The 24,168-nt window shown below is 35.0% G+C and overlaps 1 protein-coding gene across 14 annotated transcripts in view; it reads right to left on the bottom strand.

The window, feature by feature from the left end:
* The window catches only part of TBC1D5 (TBC1 domain family member 5), a 297,677-nt gene that overhangs the window by 204,914 nt on the left and 68,595 nt on the right, over positions 1-24,168 (bottom strand). The window lies entirely within an intron of this gene.

Below are 24,168 nucleotides of genomic sequence, written 5' to 3' on the forward strand. Positions count from 1 at the left end.
AAATATGAGATCACAGATAGAAATGAGTCTCTTTCTTACACACTTCTCTCCTTATATGCTACTTACTCTTTCAACACCTGGGCCTTTTTTTGTAGACAATCTGATAGCAGGTATTAATGCTTTATCGTATGCTTTTCATATTATCTTAGAGAATTATAGTAAGATACATATATATTCAGAAGATACTGTTTTCTTCCAGAAGAACTGACAACCGTCCAGAAAAACTATGCTTTGGCAACAGATTACTCCTTCATTTTTGTTTTTTAATGTTTACCCTACGCAAATCACCCAATCATTGTCACAGGATGGTGTGGATAGTATGTATACTGATAAGCAAGAAAGAGAAAGTAGTGTCTTCTATAAAATCAAAAGTGACAGCATTAAAAATCTGCAACATAACTAGTTTAGGTTGAGCCATTTCTCCCACACAGTCTTAAAACCAACTAAGTCTGTTCTAATACGTGCACTGGAAAAGGCTGCTTATTTGATGAATGCTATTTTATTATTCATCCACTACAAATCTTGATTTCTTCCTTGCAGTTCCTTCTGTAAGAAAATCCCACTTCTCCTATCTCCCTCTGATGTTATTATGTGATGACCTGGCATTCCCATTTCAGCTCCCAGTTATTCACAATGCCTTATTTACACTGCTTTAAGATGTCTATGTCAAATGAAACTTTACAGACTAAAATTAGAGGCTGAAGTTGCTTCAGCAATCAAGAAGAGGAACAGGTGCATTCACAGGGAAGACTCAATGCTCTTCTGTCTGATACCTGAGGCATATCTGATGAAATGGTCAAGACCTGAGAAAATATAGTATGTCACTACTGAATGCATTCACTATCAAAGAAACCACATCAACATATTTACAGAAACTGTCATTTCTGCATCTTACTCTTCAAAATCTATTTATAAAGTCAAACATGAAAAAAAGGAATTTTTTTGAAAGCTATAAAGAGCACTGGTATAAGAAAGGAAGGTAAGAAGTAAAGCAAAAGCCCTGTCTAGCACTGAAGTAAATTGGAAGTGATGATTCAAAACTCTCAAATGGCCATGAAAAGCCTTAATGCAAACATGCTACTTTTGTTGCATTTCAAAACAAACAAACACAACTTCTCAATGAAAGATAGACTCCAAAGAGTATTAACTATTAAAAAAAAATAAAAAAATCCTGCTACTAAATTTCAAAATCCTTTTTCTTAAAAAAGGAATTTTATGAACCATAGTCTTTTAAAACGGGGTAATTTTGTTGCGTAAGCAGCCTTTCTTAAAACACATTTCAATGACCCAGTTATGTCTCTGTTTTATTTTTGTAATATTTTTATATGAACTAGGATAAGACTGCAGTTAAACGCTGCTCTTCAATTTATTTTTCCATCTGCTTTTAGCTGCAGGATAGCATATCTTATCACATTTGATACACAGGGTCAAAGGAATAAAAAAATTAACCCTGTATTTTTGCATAATATGTATAAATAAATTCGGATGGTGCAAACTCAGCAAGTGGAATATTTTTACTATCTTGTTATAATGTTTCTGTATTCACTTATATTTCAGCCATCAACAATCGAATGTAGTTTGCTGTTATTAACACAGTTCTACGAATCACTAAGAAAAATCCAGTATCTGAGCTAGAGAGGACACAAGGTCACATTTTCAGAAGGTAATCTTTTCACACATAGAAGAGGCAATAGGCCAAGTCACTTAGCTTTTCCTAGCTAATCAAACTGCACAATTTCAGCATAGTGGTTCTTTTTAGATGTAGGTGGTGATGAAATGATCCTAGGCTTGGGAACACATCCAAGATGCATACACACTCCCAAACACCTCCCCCTACTCACCCCACCTCCGGCTGATTTGAATACAGACACATTTATCAATATGTTTTAAGGTAGCAACCACGCTGATACGGACAATTATGAAACAAGAGAGGTCACAGTGAAACCAACTAGGAGTATGTGACCAAAGTTATGCGGAGAAAAACGAGCTCATGTCAGCATCAGGCATCTGTTGCTGCTGGTATGTGGATCAAGTGAGTGCCAGAACAAGGAGGCAGTTTTGTAGATCTCCTGTTTGTCAAGTCGCCCACTGAAGCAAGCCTTGAAATCAGTGTGTGTACCACGGCCATCTGCTTACTTTTCACCAGCAAAAGTCTGACTCTGACCATGGAGTCAAAGAAATGGTAAATGTCAAAAAACAGGTACAGTTATGATGATTATGCATGGTTGGCTTTGTTTTTTTTCTTTTTTTTTTCTTTTTTAAACTTGGCAAGAGGACAAAAGGAACAAGGAAGGAAGACAGAATAATGTCTACAGGACTACAGGAAAAGGATCTTCATTTATTCAAGTACATTATACCCCCAAAGGGATTAAAGTATCAAGGTCTCATGAAAACAACTGAAAACAGAAACACTGGCCTACAACAACAACAAGATTTATGTATTCAGCTTTGTAACGGAGAGCTTCTGAACTGACTTGGACTTAAATTTGTCTCTGCTCTCTTCCCTCTAAGAACCAAAAGGAGAATATTTTAAATTAGCCATAAGGTAAATTTAAAAGCTCAAATATTCTCAGATCTCTGCTAAATAACCAACAAACAACACACCACTAAATTCCACTGCTAATCAGTTTCACCGCGTGGAATACAATCAGACAGAGCCACAGCCCATTTACCAGCATTATTCATGGAACATCTCAAACCAACTTCTACTGAATCTTTCAATCTTTCAAGATTCTTTTTTTTTTTTTCTCCTTCAAAAAACAGTGTTTCAACTATACTATCCTTTTAACTATTTAAATTCTTAACATTCTCCCGTATCAAATACCAATTTCCATTACTTGTCCTTTCTCAGAAACTCCAAAATTTCTCATAAGGAGATTTTTCTTTGAAAACTTTCAGAATTTTTCTCTCTCTTTTTTTTTAATCATTTAAAGCATGAAACTGTCCCAACGTCCCCCCCTTTTTTTTTTTTTTCTTTTTCTCTGTCCCAGGTCTACAGAATATCACAAGGTATGTACCATACAATCTATGTCGATGTGTGCATGGCTTAAAGTGTGGGCTGTCCTGCATTGTTTTAATCATCCTAAGACAGACTAACAGACATATTGCACAGAGGACTAACGAATCTTACCTAGATAGGTACAAATGGGTTTTTGACAAAGGAAATGTGTCTACAGTAGATATTGATAAAGAATTGGAATAACATTCAGATACTGAAGTCAAGGTACATGGCAAGATTCCTTCAGAACTACAGAACTTTGAAATAATCTCAAGAACCTTTTACATGTAAATGCTCAATGGGTGCAATAGGGATGCACTCATATGCATGCATGCACATTTTGAAAGTGCCATTCAACAAAAGGATATGCTGTTTTTATTAACCCAATGAAACTTGCTTGAAAATGAACCACAGGTTTTGTGCAAAAGGTAACATTTTTGCAAGTAAGTCAGGTCTTATAGCTCTAACAGCTCCAGACAGCATTCCCTGCAGATAGTAGACACATCTCTTTTGAAAAGTCTTATGCAGAGCATTTAGAAAAGAAAAAAAGATTTAATTTTAGTATTTAATCTTGCTATCATGTGAGCAGTCTAACAGGTATAACTTCTGCGAAATACAAGTGGTATTAAATCTTCCTCTAAACAGAAAGAATGCACTTTTCGGAGATGTTAAGTTCAGTATTTTAATAGGATATATAAATAATAATCACCAAAATTAGTGAAATGTTTCAAACTTCTTATTCCTCAGAATAACCTGACGAAAGCAGACCACTCACTAATAAAGTGCAACTTAATAAATCATGTGAAATCTTATTTTGTTCAAACCCTTACTAACTCCTAGCACCATCTGTTACCATCAAAACTATATGACAAGATATGATATATAATTAATAGGTAAACAACAATCTAATTAAAATGGACAAATACTCCATGTTCCTGCCATTTGGGAGCTCTAATTACAGACTAAATTTTAAGCTTGAATTAAATATTTAAGCTGGAAAATTAACTTTCCTTCTCGAGCCTTGAATACATTAATACAGATATGTGAAGCGACTTCCTGATGGGAACTTAAACATGTAATTTAGTTTCATCAAAGCAGTTACTAATTGTTAAGCAGCAGTACCTTACCATATGTACACAATAGCTATTTAGAGCCGAAAAGGTGGTTTTAAAGTACCCCTCTGAAACCCTTTTCTGACATAAATATAAAATGTATATACAGCGCAGCAGTTTACACTACACACTGAAAATAAATTACAGAGAGACTTAGTCTTCGGTGGTTCTTAGCATGCTAAGTCTGAATAGATGTATATAAACAAATGCATGTTTTTGCTATCAAGCCAAAGAAACTAAAGAATGTCCAGAAAACTCAATCTATTCTTACATTCTATCTACTTGTAGAATTTTGAACTTACGAATAAAAGTATGCAATTTGATGAAGCCATGTAGCAGAACAAAATGCTGAAAAAGCCAGGCATTTCAACTAGCTTAATGACAATTCAGTTTTTATTAAATACTACCATAAAGAAAAGCACAGAATTACAAATAAAAAGGACAAAAGTAGTACACAAAACAACATTAAAAAAGTATGTCAGTAGCTTAAGTTTTTCTAAAATTGATGTAGTACAGTAACCATCGCTTCATTAGGAATCTAAAACATATACAAGCATAAGAATTTGAAATATTTGCATACTGACAAGTATTTGGATGCTAAGTAAGTGTTCAACAGTGTTCACCACTCAGCAACAAAATAATACTTCAGAAATTTAAATACTCTGCACTTTATGCTAACCAAAATGCTCTCCAAATAGTGCTGAGTTGAACCACTCTGCAGAGCACTTCCCTCATCTTACAAATACAGAAAGTCAGGCACAGGGATGCTAGGTGACACTCACAACCATATGCTGAGGCTTTCTTGTATATGGAACATTTTGCTTTCTGTTTTCACATGCAACACATCATTCACACAAGGATTTTGGTATGGTTTCAAACAGAAGTTGGCTCATAGGGCCCAAGTCAGTGGTATGTGTGAAATCAGAATCTAGATTTCTTCAATCACCTCTTCTAATACTCCTCTTCCACACCATTAACATGCATTTGACTTGCTTTAATTTAGGTTGGTCTGCAGAACAGCTGAGCACAATGTTAAAAGAACTAATGCATTTTTCCTTTTAAGCAGCTTTGAGACGGTATATGATTCATACACTGAACAATGGAAGACAAATTTCATCCATCCATCTCACCTTATAATTTTTTTTGCACTATAAATACAGATGAACAACTGAATCAAGGGATTCTAGTAAGATCAAAAACAAACCTCTAATAGTTTTTGATGTCACTACAAGCCCACAAGAGAATTCTAGTTCCATAACTCAGAACATGGCAGCTTCTCTATTTACATAGTTAATGAATTGAAGTCCCAGACCTAGGCCCTGAATATGCTGTAGGCTCTACTCCTGCTGCTCTGTCACTGCTATTCTTTGTCCCCTTACTGCAACACAGTTAGAATATTACCCTTCCTAAATTGTAAAAGTGTGGGAGAAATTTACTATAATCAGTCTTGTATTTCCAATTACACACATTCTGATAGTATTTTCTACATAGAGCTTTAGATCACATTTGTACATACAAGAAAAAATTTACATTTGAAATGTACTGAATCTCTTAAAATATTATAAACCACTTATTTTTACAATAACCATGTCCTCACTACACTTTCATAATACAGTCTGTGAAGCTACTCAGAAATGATTAAATAATTCCTTAGCAGTTAAAACAATGAAAATCTTCCATTGTGGACAAAGCTGAATTAGAACTTAGGTAGCATAAATATCTTTTAGAGGCTTAGTCATACAAATTTCACTGATGTCCATCCATCATTTTCTTTGTGTTTTTCTTCCATCTGTAGTCCTGAGCTAACTCTGAGCAGCAGGCCCATAGCTTATGTTCCAATCCATATCTTCCAAGCAATTAGAATATGTACAGTGTAACACACGCACACACACTGTTAAGTGCTGAGAACAAGCACAGACTCATCTAGCAGTATTTGCTTAATCCATTGACCACGAGAACTGGTCGAGAATGCTGCACAAGTCAGTTGCTTTAAGGAGGAAACACTGAACAGCAGCGCTGCAAGCAGAAACAGTACTTATTCTCCCCAGTCCAAGAAGGGAATGAAATGCAGTCATCAAATAAACATTCTTGTGGTGGACACAAAAAGTTACAAAGATATGCTCCACTACTTTATAGCCATTAAAATTCATCTTCTTTCAGTTAGGGCTGTTAGGTTTTGAATCACATTCTCATCACAGCAGAAGATTGCTGCTAGGCAAAACCAGCTACTAAGTTGTGGGGAGTGCTACCATCCCTTGCATAGACCAAGATACAGTGTTGTTCTTTCCAGGTCTATTTATAGACCATATTGTACTGTACATGTGCCACGGATCCTAATGTGAGGAAAATTATATAGATATTCAAAGCATGACATATTGATTCAACATATTGAACGGATTGTTTTTTCCTCTATTTATTTAAATGATTATAATAGTTTATAGTGAGCTTAGCCCTTGAGACAGATGGTTGTAAACTCAAAATTTAAGTTTTAAATAACTGTATTAAAATGAAGTAAATTATTTTATCCACTCTCCTCATTAGAAGGAAAATCAATTTATCTAAACACAGTCTTTAACCCTCTCCTGAGTTGTCTGTGACTGTTTATCAAAGGGAGTGAACTTCCTAAATCATGACTGGAATTCTAAAATTTGTTTCACTAAAGTATGACTCGTAACACAGTATTACTGACATTGTGTTGGGTAATTTCAGGTTTTAGGGCAACAAAGGGAGTTCTACATTTATCAATTTTGAAAAGTCTTAAGCTGTAATTCTAGTTTACACCTCACCTTATTTTTTGCAAGAGGAAATTTCTAACCTGCCAGGCATATAAGCATAAAGTAAGCCCACATAAGTCCTGCAAGTGAATAATACTGATCTCCTTAAAGACTGCAGGTCTACAACACCGACACTCACTAAGCTAGATCAGTGGTTTCCCATGCTCTAATGCTGCTGTGCTGACCTCCAACTTACCTGAAACACCACCAGCCTATCTTCACCATTACTTTGAAGCAGCAGCAAGTTCTGCACACCACATGTCCATGAGAAGAAGTTAGTGACCATTTCGTGACACCATGAGAGGTGTGAATATATATTTTTTAAGGCTTGTTAGTATCCTTTACTAATCTGTAATGCCAGACATTACAACAGGTGTGAAAATGCTGGAGTAATACTAATCTAGTCAGCAACTTTACATGCATATGTTTTAAGTCATTTCTTCTTAGTGACTGAAAACGAACATAAAAGAAATCAGTATTTAAAGAAATCACATCTGATGAGTCATTTGATAGAGTTTTTGGCTTTTTTTTGTGTGTGTGTGTTTAGCCATTCTGAAAAATCAAGCATGATAAACTAATACACAGCAATCTAAATCTTGTGATGAAATGGCAGATTCCGTTCTTAAGATGGCAAAAGAAGCAGCAGAAAACCTATACTGAGCAATGGTTGTAAAAATTATACAGCTGTGTTGTCCATTTATTTTAAAAGTTCTTCTATTTCTGTTGAAATCCTCTTAAGGATATCAAGTCAGTTTAAGTTTACTTCCTCAGGATTTTGAACAATTCCCATTGCAGGCCAAATATCTGAGTAAAAAGTTAATCTCTGGCAGAGCTTCCAAAAGCAGCATCCCAGGTATGCATTTAGGCCTGAAACCAAGCTGAGAAGATGGAGACCTCAGCTATAAGGCCTAACAGGTGCATTTAGCAGTACAAACATTATTCTGTATTCTCCCATTATCTGTTTTCTTTAGTATTGCTGAGGCATAATTTGCACTGTCAGAGAGATATTACTAATAAATAGCTGCTCATTTGAGATAGTCACATATTCCATTCCATTTATCTCCCCCAATTTCAACTGCCGAACATGCAAGTCTTATTCATATCAGTTAATTAATTCAGTATTTGTTGCAATTGTATAAGAATTTCCTGAGATAAATATATTGTTTAATACACAAAAAGTAACTAGTATATACCAATATTATGCAATGATATATAAAAATCCAAATTAGTTAGAGAAACTTGGTCAATAAGACTACTAAGTTTTCATGTTTAATTATTTATTTAAAAGAAATAATATAACAGTAAATAAAACTGAAAGCCATTGGTTATGAATAAATACACTTTTCCAAAAGGCTACTAAAAGGTTCCTATAGTAATTATTATTAATAATGAGCTATTTGGCTAAGGAGTAATCACTGTCATGGATCACAAAATAAGTAGCACAAAATGAAGTACAAAACATTCATGTAAGAAAGCAGAACTAGATAAACTGATACTGTACATAAATTGCTTTTGGCTGTAATTATCTTTGCCACACGTTTATATAATTTTGGTTTGTTATTATATGTTTAATCCCACAGGGAGTTTTAATTTAGGACCGCAATTAGCAATATGCATCCTTCACAAAAGCTACCAGTCCCATCTCCTAACCTGACTTTACATAACTCTGCAAACAGTAACTGGTTTTATATGCACTTCGATAAATCCAGCGACAGATACTTTGCAGGAACAGAAGTTTAGAGAATACATGTTCTTCGTAAGGACAAAATTTTCTTTCTCTTGATTTCTGTGCCACATAATTTACAACAACTTTTTAATATACGATGTCATTTGGACATTTCATATCAATTAAAAAGTGTTCGAAAACATTTTATCACATTTTAAAATACAAGCTGCATATTTAGCTCCACTGTTGATATCCACAGATACTACGCGTGGAAAGCATCATAAGTAGACCGTAAAACAAATACTTTGACCAACACCACAGGGCATTCTATGCCTTCAGTCAAAGCACAGCAATTAATATGAAATTCTAAATACAGAGTATAATGCCACATAAATAGTATAACAGCCAAGTCCTGTCTAAGAAGCCATATGTTTTTTCCCATTGTTCAAAAAAAGGAGATGACTTCCCGTCACTTATGTTTCTGATTAGCAAGGTGATTTATGCCACAATCACTAAAAATGCCAGCAAGTGAATGAGAAAATGCATAGTGACTGCACCAGATGTGCACAATAAACAGGAATCCCATTGTAATCTCTGGTACTTAGTTTATATGAAGGTAATGTAAGAAACACTCTTGGATATGGCAAAGTCACTCTTTTTTTACATTTGACTATAAATGATATGAAATAAATTGTGTGTTTTACACTTTATGGCATGCATACATTGATAAATTAGGTACAGTTTTGTATCCCGACTTATCTACAAGACAAACCTGGCTAAGATCATGGGGATTAATTGCTTCAGAAGTGTGAAATGCAGCTTTTCCATTCTTTTCTGCACACTCAGTGAAGAAACAATGATTAATCACTGTTTAACTATTCTCTTGAGGATCTACGAGATTGCCAAAGCAGGACTTATCCTCATAAATCCAAAAAGCACAGGTTTAGATTTGTTGCCAACAACTGAAAGAACATGAACTTAAAGCCATTCGTTATCAGATTAAAACAATGTCAAGGCTTTAGAACCCCTACCAGTGCAAAATTCTTTATAATCTGCATCTAACAATGGAAATTGGATTATCAAATCAGATTAGAGAAAAAAAATGTGTTTTTATGTACATAAACCCCCCTCCCCCCCATTATCAGAAGTAAAACATTCTCATAGCAATAAATCCACTATGCTTAGTCCAGAATAACATAAGCACTTTCTTTAAACAGGAATGTTTCCTAAGATATAAAAGTTTAGTTAAAATAAAAAAAATCTAAACAGTTAAACCATATCCATTTCCATTTGTTTTAACAAATCCCACTTACGTGTGTTAGATATATAAAGATATTTAGAAAAAGGCAAAATATTATCAGGGATGTAATACACCCCCTACTGCACAATCTCTGTCTGCAACTGAATCAGAGGAGTGACAAAAAAAAAAGAACAGTTTAAAAATATTGGTCTTTTCTTGTGCCTAAGGACATAAGAATCACTGATGTCAAATACCTGGTAAAGATCCCTACCCGAAGGGGGGGGGGGGGGGGGAAAAAAAAAGGGAAAAAAGCACCCATACACTTAGAAGCTTGAAACATGAGGAAAGAAATGAACAGCTAATCATGCGAATATCTCATGTCAGTAGACACCAAATGCAGTAGCAGAGAGGAAATACTGTCAGAGCTTTTAAGTCCCTGGAAGGATCCCTCAGTGGGGTGGCAGATAAGCCTACAGCTGGTTGCTACCAGCAGCCTGAGGCTGCCACCACTGCCCTGCAGCTGAGCAGCTCACTCAGCCTGTCCTGCTGCATGGCCTGACGGCATGCCAGCTTGTGCCAGTCTTGACCACAGCCCTACCACCCCACTGCCCCACCATGCTGTTGGATTTTGTTTTTTTTCTTCTGTAATGTCTTCTATTTGACTACAGGCAAAAAGTGAAAAAGTTGACCCTAAAACTCTCTGCAACTTCATCCATGTTGTCTGTTTATAGCATTGTGCTTCACGTGTCTCTGCAACATCCACGCCATGAATTTTTTGCTTTATGGACAGTTTAATTACTTAATTACAGCACAGAAGCTGTAAACAAACTTAGCTCTGGAAATCAAGGTACCAGAATTTTTCAAATTGTACTGTTTTAAATTGTTCACAACACTTAATATGAATTGTTTTCTTACTTTATTTCTACATAGGTAGCTCACATACCAGTGGTCCATTAAGAGAAAAGGCAAAAAGCAACTGGGCTAAAAAAAAGCCTAACAGTGATTCAGAGGATAAGAGGAACAGTAAGTCTTCCTCTATGTGACATGAGCTTCAATGCAAGGATAGTGAAAAAAGAGGAAACTCGGTTGTTCACTCATCCAGACACCGCAATCACATGCTCTCCACTCACTACAGCATTGACTACACAAGAGAGAAATAAATCCTAACCTGTATCACCCTTTAGCTTGTGTCATCCATTTTGATTTTTCTGCCATTAATCTTAGTTTCACAAATGATAAGAACTTGATTCAGATCCAGGTCAGTGAGGGTGTTTAAGCTTGTAACAACAGAAAACTTTACTTTTTGAGATTTCAGGTCTCAGGCATTAAAGAAAAGACCTAATCAGGATTTAAGCTCCTTTGTTGTTTTCACATCAGTTCCTAAGGCAAACTAATGTTAATGCAATCCCACAACATGACTAACAATCACCCATGTCTGTAAAACACTTCAATACTTTCAAACACAAATAACCAGCTTATGTCTGCAAGGGTTTTCCCACTTAAGCAGGTCAACATATATTTTTGCCCATTCCAAGAAACATCTGACAAATACTGACTTGACAGGCTGGAAAGCTGGGCAGAGAGAAACATTACGAGGTTCAACGAGGGCAAGTGCCAAGTCTTTTACACAGGGAAGAATAACCACATGCATCAGTACAGGCTAGGGGCTGACTTGTTGGAAGGGTACTCTGCAGAGAAGGACACAAGTGTCCTTGTTGACAGCAGGTTGATCATGAGTCAGCAGTGCACTTTGTGTCCAAGAATGTCAGTAGTATCCTGGGGTACACTGAAAAGAGAGTGGCCAGCAAGTTGAGACAGGTGATCCTCCCCCCTCTACACTGCCCTGATGAGCAGCAGCATCTGGAGTATTGTGTCCAGTTCCAGACTCCCCATTTCAAGACAGACAAAGAACTTCTGGAGAGAGTTCAGTGAAAGACAACAAAGATGATCAGTGGCCTGGAGCATTTCCCTTGTGAGGAAAGACTGAGAGACCTGGGACTGTTTAGCCTGGAGAAGACAAGTAGATGATATCAATGCTTATAAATACCTAAAGGGCAGTTGTCGAGTGAATGAGGTCAGGCTTTTTTTGGTAGTGCCCAGAGACAGGAAAAGGGGTAACAGGCACTCATTGGAACACAGGAAGTTTCTTCCCAATATGAGAAAGAACTTTACTTTGAAGGTGACAGAGCATGTGAACAAGCTGCCCATATAGGATGTGGAATCTCCTTCCCTAGAGATCTGCAAATGGCTAACATGCCATAAACCAGCACATCTTACATTGCAACATACTTTCTTTGTAACATATATACCTTGTTTTGGGTTGTGTTTTTTTTTGTTTGTTTGTTTTTCATTAGAGGCAATGTATTTCTGACAAATTTCCTATTGTAAATTATAAGTACACCAAACAAGAATATACATTAAAGAAAAGCGTTGAAATGCAGTGCCTGATACATCTGTCTATGTAGGCTTATTGTATATTTTTCAAGCAATAGAAATATTTTTAACTACCTCCAGACATCTTCCTCTTGCTATGTTATTACAGCATTAACTTGCCCTCCAACTGTCTAGTCAGGAAAACATCAAAGGTCTAGAGAAACAAGGAATATATCGCCGATTGCTCAACACATTGCAAAATGACCCACAGTTCTTGAAAAAATGCTCCAAATACTTTTGCAATAGTTGAAGAAAAGACTTTGTGCTTATGTTCAAAGATACTCATAATCAGCTATTACAACATTAGATAATCACTTTACTACTTGTTTTAAGTGTATTCTTGACAATGTTGCTCCTCCCAGACTTTGAGACTGCAGTAACTACATTTTTTCCTACTGTTTTCATTTCACTCAGAGTCATTCCCAAAGAATTCAGACAATCTCCATTACTCCTCATTCTAGCTGGACTTGAAAATGCATTGCACCTAGACACAGAGTCTTCACTGCTTACAATATTCCTGGTGAAAAAATACTGTAGAATGTCTCCTTAGTAATATGGCTAACAACTGTAAATGCAACAACCCCATAATTCAAATAATTTCCCGGTTTCTTGTTTCTCACCCCCATGGGACAAGCCTAAGGAGCTCTGAAAACTTCAGGTGGAACTATTCTTTGTAATCCTTTTCCTTGGACATGACAGAAATTTCCACAGCAATAACCATGTTTCTCTATATTCTCCTTCTAAATGACTACTAGACTATCAACTGCCATAGGAAATCATTTCAAACAGAACACTTTAGCATTTTATACATTCCATATCATTTACTTGTTCTTCCTTTCCCTACCACAAGTAACCCACACACAGACATACATTCATACAGGCACACAAAAGAGACATCAAGATAACAGCCATCCTCTGAAGAAAGGACTAAAATACTCAAAATGTTTCAGAGGAACGATGTTTGGCAAAAAACTTCTTTTAAAAGAGTACAGAAAAAGGACTTCACGTATGGGCTCCTCAAATAGTGCCTCCTACCATCTCCACACATCTCTGGGATTCAGTCTCACACTGAAGTTGTAGAACACCCATCAGCTTTCACATGGACTATGTCATACTAACACATCTGCAAGCACCTGTAGCTCTTTCAAATTGTCAGTTGGTACAGAACGCTTTAAAGTATCTTTTCAGCAGTGCAGACTAAAGTAACACCTTTCTCAACAGCAATTAAAATTAATCTTTATCTTCATCAGATGCAATAGGTACTGCAACCTAAAGCTGCTGAATGATAACTCTGTGCTCCCACACGTCTGTCAACCAAAGCAGAGCCTTCTATGACAAGATTATTTTTTCTTGCTGCACCAGACAGAGATTTCTCAAAAGCCAATCAGAAATCATGAAACAAATTCACAACAAAAAATAAGTTATAGCCAAAAGCTTCATTGCCTTCTGTTTCAAACACAAGGAACATTCCTTCCATTCTGCATCATCTAGCATTGACAGATGGAAGCACATACCTACAAAATTGCATTTTTCCCAGAGGAGAGAAAACTGCCCCTTCTAAAAATGTCAGTCATATTAACAAATATCAATAAATATGGTTATATTATTTAAAGCGGTCATACTAATAAATATTGTTAAGGTGAGAAGTGCCTAGAGCTCCATTAACGTGGGTAGGATGAAAATCTATAGAACAAAAATATGTGAAATAGAAATGCTTACTGTATTGCAAACAGGAGCATCTTTACTACTACAACTGTATTATGAAAATGAAATATTCACATATGCATGTGTGTGTATTCATATGTGTGTATCTATATAATATACATCAGTTGGATTATATATGTATAAATATATCTATATATTAATAACAGGCTCTTTTTTTTCCTCAAGAGTTAGAAGTGTTAGTGGTCATAATTTCATTCACTAATGTGAAAACTCTAAACATGTCACTTGGGCAAAGCCAGTTCGGATATGCAAATTTTTACAGGAAATACTGTAAATAATCTCTGCATTTTTTGACAGGAAATAATGAAACAGAATGAAAGAAAAGGAAAACTGCAACATTTTCTAGCTATTCAGCAATTCAAAGAGCCATAAATTGAATTCTTGAAGTTTTCACCGAATGCACACCTTCATATTCATAACTTACAGTAAAAACATTATAGAAAAGTTTGAAAGCAAAAACATTACAAGTATCATTTTTTCACATCTTTTGACTAAGACGACTTTATCACTTTTATCTATAGGTCTTACATGAAGACAAACTAATTATTTCTTCTTAAAATTATCAAAATCAACCTACAGAAAACCTAAGAATTACTTAAGGATTCTATTTCTATTCTATTCTATTTCTTGCTTCAGAGACAGACAGAAACAGAGTTCTAAGAGTCTGAATTCTGAACTGGACAGGCATCTGAAAGGAAAGAGTTCACATTTGAGAAACAGATTTATTCCTTCTATTATCTTACAGCATCCTCTGATTCAACATATCAAAACAGAAAAATGGAGGTACAGAGGAAACTGAATGTGAACTTCTGAATCTGTAATGATCTGTATGTTTCATTGCAGATTCAGAGAACCAGAAGGCCACAGCTTAATGTGAATGTTCAATTCTTACTAGAGATTAAACAACACAGATTGAAATCAGCAGTACTGTTAGGGTCCACAGTGTTAACATAAGTTGTTTAACTTGCAAACAAAGTGACTTGTCATCATTTCTTTTAAATACTTCTGCAATCTTTTTTATTATTTTTATTGATGCCTAAATGGTGCAGAAATTCTTAGTCTGGATCCAATCGTGAAAGGCTAATGTTTTCAAAAGCAAAGCAGCTGCTCTCTTCAAATTTCATTAAGAATTATCCTTCTTAAAGTACTACTGGATGGATACTGTCATGAGTTGGAATTACAATTTTACCTCTTTTATTAAAGCCAACAATTATAAAAGCATCAAAGTATAGAGAGATCCAAAGGTTTATGTCAGTTCCAACTGACTACGGAAAAACACTTAGTTCCACAGAAGTTAGAATGTGTGCTACTGTGAAGCTATGAGACTTTCAAAAAACAATGAGCTCTGAATAGGGATGGAGGGCTCCTAATGTGCTTGGACTCAGCGGTTAAGGTCCGCTTTTATTTTACCAGACAGTAACTGAAGTATCTTCCAGTGAAATGGAATCATCTGTATTTGCTTCAATACAGAAGTGACTTCTCAAGAAGATAATAGGAAATTAATTAAAGGTGATCTGCTTACAAAAAGATACAAAACTAGCAAAGAAAGGTGACATCGTCTCAGAGAAAAAAAAGGGCTCTAATCAGGCCTTTGAAGTCATTACAACTACATGTTTGAATGTGAATATCTAAGATTCCAAAGTAGTTTTTTTTTCTGAAAGTTCAAGACACATAGCTGGAACAATCTACTCCTTTTGAAGCAATTTCCTTTTTTTCCCCATGTGATGTGACTCTTGCAATGCAAATGAATACATGTGCAGTGAAGGATTAACACATCACTTTATTTTTTCTTGTTTAAATAATTCTGTGCAGACAACACAATTTATTGGTATAAAGTAGGATTTATGGTAATATATTTCCTCTTCAAGACATAAATAAGATTCTTAATAGTTTTCTGTAATTCATTTTCATATAGTACCACATTCTCATACATTTACTAGCATAACGCATCTGCTAGAATAGCAATTGTGTACCCTGAACACTATTTTAAAAAACTCTTCAATACTAACAATCTGCTAGAAATACTGTTATCCCTCGTCTTCCAGAATTCATTGTCTACTTCTTGCAGCCTTTTATCTTCCCACTGTATATGCTAGATTTTACAGAAAAAAAAATACAACACAAAACAGAGGCTCGCAACATTTCAAAGAATATGAAAGCTATGAAGCTAGAGAAGTAGAATGTTATACTGAAGTAATTATCTGAAAATTTACAGAAGGCTACAGGTCTTTTTTCAACACTTCTCCTCAGTGTGTGTTGTATTGCCTTCATTTCCTGAGAAGTTAACTTTTCAGTCTGGTGGTGATAATTAAAATACGATATGCACATATGTCTGGGTTTTTTTACACGGACAGAAATTATGTAATTATTCAAATTATATCAGAATTTATATTCAGAAAATTGGTTGTCAGTCAGAAGTGTCTTCTTTATGAAATGACAAAACAACTGCATTAAAAGCAGACGAATTCTAGCATGAATACCCACTTAGAAAATTCTGCCTTTGGTTAACATATTTTCAACATTTTAGTTGTTGTTGGACTGCCCTACACTAAAAAGATTTTAGTAAACTTTTGTCCAGAAGAACTAAGAGATCAAAGTAAAGAATGGGATATATGATTGAATAGAAGACGGGACTGTATATTAAAATTTTAGCTTCCTAGCCTACTAACATGCAGAAAAAGAAAGATTTTTCACATAATTCCACATATCAGCTATCTGAAACACATTTCCTGGGTCTTAATATATGACCTACTCTGTTACTAGTATCTCCTCCTTCAGGAACATTCTTCAAGGAGTGCAATGGATATTACCACACAATAGAAAAACATCCACAAGCACAGGTGAAATTGAGAAGCTCTGCCTAAACTATAAGTTTCTTTTCCATTGCTATCCACGTAGGAGTTGCATAAATGTTCTGAAATGCAGAAATAGATATACACATACATATGCACGTATAAAAGTTATTGTCAGTGTATAAGTTACTACTACCCTGAGACTGAAATAATTTATGTAACATCTGTTTTCATATTTTTTCTAATTTTTTCTAATTAACATGCATATTTAACGCATAAATGCTCAGACCACCTATTTTTCTGCTGATTTTGTCCCTTTCCTAAGTCATATGTTCCTGTGGGGTGCTCACTATAGATGAAGTATTAAAATTGGAGGGATGCCGGGTGAATAGTAAATAAAGTATTGCAGACTATTCAAAAGAAGAAAATATGCTATAAAAATAATCTTAAAAATCCGCAACCGTGGGTGATAATATTAAAATAAAGGGAATTCCAAAGAAATACATTCTCTTCACCATACATTAATGTGGAATGGGTATGGTTACCACCCTTGCCCAAGACAATGATTCAAAGTAGACTCAGCCTCCAAACTTCTGGCATCTGTAATTTCAGCTTGTACATAAATACACAGAGAAAAATTCTAAGCTGCTGCAAATCAAATTTTAGTGATATAGGATTACACAAGGTTTGTTTGGTGGTTCCATTTTTCTTATTCCTCACTGCAATTGCTTAAAACATTCACTTGATAGTAGACATTACAAAGAAAGTCAACTGTAACAGAAACAGACCCCAGAAAAGAATAATAAAAATAAATGTTAATCCACTGTTTTTTTCATCCATTATCAAATATCTGAAGGCAAGTTAAAAAATCTAAAGTGTGGAGAAAAAGAATCAAGGAAGAATCCTTTCATATTTACAGAGCTGGAGAATATTTCTTGTAGCTGTGTCAGATCCATTTTGCTATCAATGGCAAAAGTCTATTCGTCCCTAGAGATGGTATGGTGTCCCCATCCAAGTCTAAACAGTATCCTCTTGGGTGTGAAAGTATTTCAGGCCCTAGAAGTCCCAATATTCCTGAGTTTATCTCAATTTAGCCATTATAAAGAAAGAGACATCTTTGTAATTTGCCACTCACCAGTATCCAGAAGACATGGTCAAATTCTAACACTGTTAGCTTTGACTATCTTCTCAGCACCTTCCCTACAGTGTTCATGAAACGCAAAGTTAGAAAGGCAATCACATTTCCAGTTCATCACTGAATGGCAAGTGATGTAACAGGGAGCCTGTAAGGCAGTATGGTATGTCTCCTGCATTTAACCAACTTGTTCATTAACTGACCTAGTTTTCATAATAATTAAACACAAACTGCATTAAGCACTTATCTTCTCTTTAGTCTCTCTGCAACATCAGATACACATTTTTAAAAAGCAACCTTTTCAACTACTATAAAAGAGAGCAATCTATCTTTATCAGAAATTGATATGTTAAATTTCTTTTAAGCTCTCATTCCCCTTAATAAAAATTAGGCACATAACTCCATTTCTGAGTAGTAATTTGCCACAACTAAAGGTACGCCTGATGAATATATAAATGCTGCAATCTCATGATTACAATTATTACAGTTGGTGTACTCTTCAATGAAACTGCAACCTGGTTCTTTGCCAGTATTTACATGGAAGAGCTTAACAGCATAGTCTGTGAGTGAGGTGGACACTTCATCCTGCCAAATTCTCCAGTACAATCAGATTCCTCCAGCATTCTGCCAATATCCGCCATCCACGGATGAATTCCTTCTGAAGCTCTTTTGAGCTTATTAAGCATCTTTCTATACTTTTGCATGCCCTTAACACCTTAATAGGGTATTGCTAGCTGCACTCCTTAAAAGTAAATGCATTATAAGCTGGTGCTTATAAATGTATTAAAATTAAACATTAATCCACACAATCTAATCCTATTTTCAAACAAATTTGTGTTACAAACTCCTTTTCAGTCTGGCCACACTGGTTCTTTAGCAATAATGTTAATATAAACTGTAGTTTCTCCACCAATCCCAAAAGCCTTCCCCTTCCTTTTCAATCCTGTCTCATTTTGGAGAAAGACTTCACCAGCAAGCTCCTATTTCTTAGTTCAGGCTGGACAGCAGCCTCTTTGCTTGCCTGAAATGGACAAAAATCTGCAAGGAATTATGAAACAGCAACTTGTAGCATCACTGCAAATTCCATTGGTTTTTATTTCATCTACTAGATATAGAAAGAAGTTTTCAGTAATGTTTTCTCAGATGTGACACAAGTAGAACTGCAGTCAATTCTTGCAGATGATCTCACCTTCTGTGAGCTCTCTGCAGTGCAGAACAGCAACTACTACTTCTCTCAGGTAAAAGCATGGTGATATCCCTTGCTAATATAGCAACATTTTAGAAACTTAATTTTTATCAACAGAGATTCAAGTCCAAAGCAACAATTTATATCTTAAGAAATTTCTGACTATGAATTTGACTCAATTTTTCTCTGTCAGTTACATTTACAGCACTCAGGTTAGAGTTTTGAGGATAAGAGTGCATCAGTAAAAGTGCATCAACAAAAGCTAGTAAAGAGTGCATTTGAAAGCAACATAGAAAGGTAGTAAAAACAGTCAAAAACCTTTTATTTTTTTCCTGTGGAAATAAGGCTACCTGGTTAAAACCTGTAGGACCAATCTTGTAAATATTTTGAGTATGTGTGCATACAAAATATCTGTAAATTTAAATGAAGTTTCTAAAGCATAATGATTGCATAAACGCGTATCAAGATTCAAGAGTATCAGTTTAAAAGGCATGATACTATAAGTATATTCATTATTTTAATAAATCTTTTTATCACCTCTTCACACAAAGATCGAAACTCTGCACGACAAAGCATCAACTGCATAAATAAACATCACGTCTTTCAAATGATGTATTATGCTTCATCAAGACTTGACTTTTGGTCACTGCAAAATTAGTACACGTTAGGTTTGCATGCGGATATGGGAAAGTTGTGCATTTAATAATGAATGCATAACTGGTTGGCCAGAGAATCAAAGAGATTAATCAATGTAAACATATGAGAATCTGAGAATCTGACTTGATAAGCTGTCTATCACTCCAGCTCTTAAAATGTCTTTAGCATCTGTTTGTCTTACCATGTGGTTGAAGCAGTCTTAGATATATAAGGGAGCCCTGAACAAAATGTTTACTCTCCAGCTACAAACTTGAAACCTTGACATACTAAGACCACAGAGAAGAAAAAACATTTCACTCTCTTCAAAGACTGTGCTTACCTGTTACTGTCACATCTCCATGTTCACCTAAATTTCTCATGGACTTCTTAAGCATGTCCACAACTTATTAGGCCTTCCCGTTCTCAGGCACTTAGAGGACTGCTTGTAATAACCTTGTACATCTCTCTTTTCTGTAGGAGAAACAGCTCTTGCTGCTGTGGACAGTAAGCATGCTCTGAACATCACTATTTGGTCCCTCCAAATCCATCATAGCCACAGCAAATTAGAATCCCACTGGATACAGGAGATGCAAAATACACCTTCTCAAGTAACCAGTGGAGGAGACTGTACAATATGGGACCCACTTCAATAAATTAAAACAGAAACACATCACAAGAAGGCAGACAGGGAACAGGCCTGTAGTTTTTAATGCTAAGAGCTTTCAGTTGTAGGGGTAGAAGTAGATAATAAAACTGATGCTGGACTACTTATTACTGTCAGAATGTTTTGTATTTTGTTTTCCCAAATTTCAGTCTTCATAGTTAATTGAAAAAAAATAATCAATGCTTCTGATATACCACTATCAGTTTGTTCCAAGTCTTCAAAGTACATATCAAAATATAGTCATACTCAGAGAGAATGAAGGCATACTACAGGCATTAGAGTTACTGAAAAGCATGACAATGCTCAGCTGGAAACACAAATGTTTTTTAAGAAGTCAGATGCATCACCATTTTTCTTTATGAGAGACCGGCCAGAGCACAGTGATTGGCCTGCCTCCAATCTTCACAATATCATACTTTTTCCACCACTATCACAAGAGGAGACATCTTTCTTTTCATGAGCTTCCTGTTCTGATCAATAACCTGCAATGAAAGGAGGGCACTAGCCTCTTGATGAACAGATCTCAGTGTGGTTATATTGAGAGACTGCATTGGTAAGCTGCAGGTCCCTGAAAAGCATATACAAAGCTAGCATCTTTACAATGATTTACTGAAAGCAGCAGATCGTTTTAATAAAACCATCCCAAAACATAAAATTGATTGAACCAACTGCTGTGTAGGGCATACACAACAGCTGATCAAAATCATTCAAGATTTTAATTCCTATAGAATATCTCCAGAGCTCGTAGAGCTTTTACCACTTTATTACTTCAGTTCTGATACAGAACTCACACAAGCAAAAAAAAAAAAAAGGTTGGTTGATACTTGTCCTGAAATTTTTAACCAGAAATTTAGATAAATTCAGAATAATCACATGCAAAATGAAAAGTTGAATATATTTGATAACCAACAGCAGTTTTCATAACATAAAGACTATTATCTTCCCATTTATCATTCTTCAAATGATATTCTGTGCCTTGAAGCTCCTAAAAACATAACACAAAGTACTTCTAAAATATATCATATAGTACACTCTGAAGGGCATTACATTTCTTCAATTTTAAAACATTTTAATGTATAGAAAAGCATTTTAATATAAAAAGATCATTGTGATTTGAAAAGGCAGAAAAAGATGAAAACTTGGTCCAAAGCAAAAAGCTGTAACAGCTAACTTTACTTTCCTTATATAAAATATTACTGATAAGAGTTTATTTATTTCGTTGAGCCTAACAAGAAGTTCACCTTTTCAGAGTGTGCTACATGAAGCTTTGCTTGCCTTTTATATAGTAAAGTAATTTTATGGTATTGTGTCACAATGAAGGACAAAGATAAGCCAACTGTTTAGATTTCTCTCCTTTATGTTGTGGCTTTGATCACTAACAATGCTGCATGAACAGCCAACAGAAGGCTGACATTTCATAAAATATGCAGTGATAAAAACTAATACTGTAGCATCTGGGAGCGATATATAAAATGCAGAAATACACCTAATAACTGTGATCTTAAATTACAAGTTACTAAAAGCAAAATAAGCAGCATACCTAAAAGAAATAGCAAGATTAAGGCAGGATTTTTGTGCTTCTACTCCTAAAACTAAATTTAAAAGAATTAATCTAAGATATGCTATCCATTATTCTTTACAACTCTTCTGGTTCCCTTGGATCTTAAAAGCAGCCTTGTAGTAGAGTGCTTTTTTGCCGTATCATTAGGTATCAGCAAAAGCTAAACACATTATAAGCCTTCTTTCTGCTGTATTAATGCTCTAATGCTTTGTAAAATCCCCTTTATTGTCTCTTTTAAAATATCAATCATGCAAAATACATATAAAACCCAGTGACTGACTCTTCGCTGGTAAAGGAAAAGCTGAAGTTCTGCCCTGACCAAATAAGTAAAAAACCTTCAAATAAGATCCAATATTAAGTAGATGTCAGATTACAAATTGTATTATTTTCATTTATTTAAGAACATTGAGAACATTCAAGGCAGGTTACATAAAATGGACCACAGCTTCTTAGAAAGCAGTGAATCCCTAAAGAACTTAGAAGTCACAGTAAATAACCAATCGCTCTTACCATGTTGCTGTAGCTAGGGAGCTAACAACAATCCCTGGGTGCATTACAGGGAAATATATGGTAGTACTAAGGACTTGAAATTATCTGCACATATGGCATTATTGGAATATCATATCCAGTGCCTGGTATCTTCAATTTTAAAAAAAAAAAGTTAAAATGAAAAGGATCCAATAGGACTTACAAGAATTAGAATCAGGAAAATCTTGTAATGTGTAGGAGAGAGGGATTTAAGATCATTATATTTAGTTTATTTACAATAAGATTAGAGTGGACTCGATTGTGATCTACAACTTACTACATGTCAAAAAGATGTGATAGTCAATAACTATAATCAAGCATAGAGAAGGATAATAAGACAATTACTGAAAAACAAAATTAGACAAATTTAGCGTAGAGATATGACATCATAGTCATTACATCAGGTCAGCAGGGACATAATGCATCTCCTTTCCTAACTTAAATATCAACCCAAACTGAAGAAATGATTTTGACTTAAAAAAATAAATAATTAAATCCTTATCTTGTACTACGTTACAGATGGAAGAGATATCAAAATGGTCTCTCCTGCATAAGAAAGTGTTTAATATTTAAGAAACTGCAACTCACAACTGCAACTTTAAAATATAGTTTTAAAAACTAACTCTATTCTCATTTATAATTTCACAGGTCACACACTTTTCTCAAATTACTCAATATGAAAAAAACTGCGTGATCTAACAATAACAATTTTCTTGCAAGTATATTATCTTTAAAAGAATATATCATTTAAAAGTGAAGAAAGAGTGATCTATGTGATGAGTTCGGTTCATGAACATAATCATCCAGAATCATCCACAAGTCTTTAGAAAAATAATATGAAGATGGAATATCTAATCAAAAAACAAACCTAAATCAATTGCTCCAATTAACCTGAATATAATGGTGCAAAACCTGATTAAGGCCCCATAAAAAGTATGCCAATTCTCGAGAATAGCTATAAGATCTAGAACAATGCCTGAAGACCTCATCTTACTTAGGAAAACAAACTCAGCTTTTTAGTATTAGGACCTCAGTTTGTAGGAGGAGAAAAGAAATTATGTATCAGGTGAAAAAGAATGCAAAAGAAAATCCATACTTTGTGCCTGAAGAACAGCGAGACATATTTTCTGTCTGAAAAACCCATAACAGTTTAAGTATGTGGGAGGCAATTGTCCTTGTGCTTATAATTAGAGTCTGAATTTAGGGATTTCACTACTTAATGCACACCCACCCGCCTGTTGTTCTTACCATCGTTTTTTGTGTCACTTAATGGAGATGAATACTGTTTTCCCACCTCATATTTACATCAAGGCTATTTAATTTTTTTAGGCTGCCATAATAGGTTAAACGGCAGACTCAACATCACTCTTCATCTCCCACTGGACAATGAATGGCATTATAAGACTGAGAATAGATGAAGGCATATTTACATTCATAATGTTCTTGACTACAACATTTATGTAAATCATCATTTTACATTTGCAAATACTATAATTCTCAGTTTCAATGAATACTTCACTATTCTTTCATCGTTAACTTCTTAGGTATATTACATGGAGAGAAAACACTAATGAAAAATAAAGTGTCTCACAATGTTATGATCAGAAAACTACAGATCTTCTGTAAAAGGAAAAGCTGCTTAATTTCTACATTAGTCTTACCCTTGTACAGGCATGAGCACATGAAGCACGCAAAAGTTGCTCACATTTTAAATTCAC

This window comes from Meleagris gallopavo, chromosome 6 (genome assembly GCF_905368555.1).
Source record: "Meleagris gallopavo chromosome 6, MGAL_WU_HG_1.1, whole genome shotgun sequence".
NCBI classification, from domain to species: Eukaryota; Metazoa; Chordata; class Aves; order Galliformes; family Phasianidae; genus Meleagris; species Meleagris gallopavo.